Below are 1,277 nucleotides of genomic sequence, written 5' to 3'. Positions count from 1 at the left end.
CCATATACTTAGCACCAAAGGATGTGACATTTCCCCAATGTTGACAACAACACTTCAGCTGAAAAAAATCTCCATATTTATAAAATGTGGTGTAAACCTGAATGGAGAGTGATTATGGTCTCACTTGTATTTAACACTGTAAAGTGTTGCTAAATGGTATAATAAGAGAGAACAGAATTTAAACCAGAAATATATAAGTGGGGTTCTTTTTGCCAATCAACTGTGATCACACAGTAAAAACAAAAAGTGATTACCCATGTGAGGCCTAAACTTGAATCCAGTCTTGTCACTCACTAGACCTCAGGGCCCTATTTTGTCTCCTGTGAATGGGGATGCCAAGCTAATTACCTGAGTGGCAGGGATGCTCAAAGATAATATACAGTGGAATACCCTTTGTGAACTCTAAAGTTCTGCACAAATCCAAGAACTCAATAATAGCAACAGTTTAACATTCCATTGATTGTCATGTGCATAACGTTTTAAATCTACTTTCTCAACTTTCAAAACAATCATAAGACCTAGCTAGGTACAATTATTTCCCTCCATTTTACAGATAGAGAGGTTAAACAACTAGTTCGAGATTATGGAGAACCGCAACCAGTAAATCCTTTTACCCCTAAGCACTATGCAGACGTCCTTATTACTATTTAAGAGAAGCGCTGAGATCTCATAGGGGCTCAACAAATGTTGTTCGGTAAATTGCTATTTTAAAAGCATATGCCTTCCAACTCAGGCTCGTCCACGCGGAGCGATCCGCTATGTTTCTCATCACAGGACCCTCGCACTCCCCGCCCCCAACCCTTGCCCAGGCTCCTCCCACACCTTAGCATTTCTACGCATGCGTCGGGCTGACTTGCGCAGGCCCAGTGGCCGATCGGCGCTGAGGAAAGTCTCTGCCCCGCCTCGCCCGGCCCCACCCGACCCCGCCCGACCCCGCCCCTCCTTCTGCATCGCGGCGCAGCTGCCTCGGGAAAACTGGAAAATGAGCTGAACCTCCGCAGCTGTTACTGTCTCCACCACTAATCACAGGTGCTTTGAGTCTGGCCAGAAGCCTTCTTCTCTGCGCCCACTTCCAACTCATTCCCTGGCCCTCCTCAAGATCGCCCAGCAGTGACCTGGCTCTGCAGAGAGGCGGCCGGAGCGGCCGGGGTAGGTAGTTTGTGTACGGTTACCATGGAGACGGTGGCGGGGCAGGTGGAGCCGGCGGGCGAGCAGCGCGAAGATGCTGCTGCACTTTGCCCTGGCCTGGACCTGTGGAGGAGGGGGCATTGCTGGGA

At 49.0% G+C, this 1,277-nt stretch overlaps 1 protein-coding gene across 1 annotated transcript in view; it reads left to right on the top strand.

Moving 5' to 3' along the window:
• Window positions 1–897: 897 nt before the first annotated feature.
• ARMC2 (armadillo repeat containing 2) overlaps window positions 898–1,277 on the top strand; it is an 87,786-nt gene continuing 87,406 nt past the window's right edge. The window contains exon 1 of the mRNA XM_023533402.1: window positions 898–1,149. The gene's annotated coding sequence lies outside the window, so the exon portion shown is untranslated. The remainder of the gene's footprint in view (window positions 1,150–1,277) is intronic.

The sequence above is a fragment of the Pteropus vampyrus genome, unplaced genomic scaffold (assembly GCF_000151845.1).
Source record: "Pteropus vampyrus isolate Shadow unplaced genomic scaffold, Pvam_2.0 Scaffold101, whole genome shotgun sequence".
In the NCBI taxonomy this organism is placed as follows: Eukaryota; Metazoa; Chordata; class Mammalia; order Chiroptera; family Pteropodidae; genus Pteropus; species Pteropus vampyrus.
This window is presented reverse-complemented; position numbering and strand designations above follow the sequence as displayed.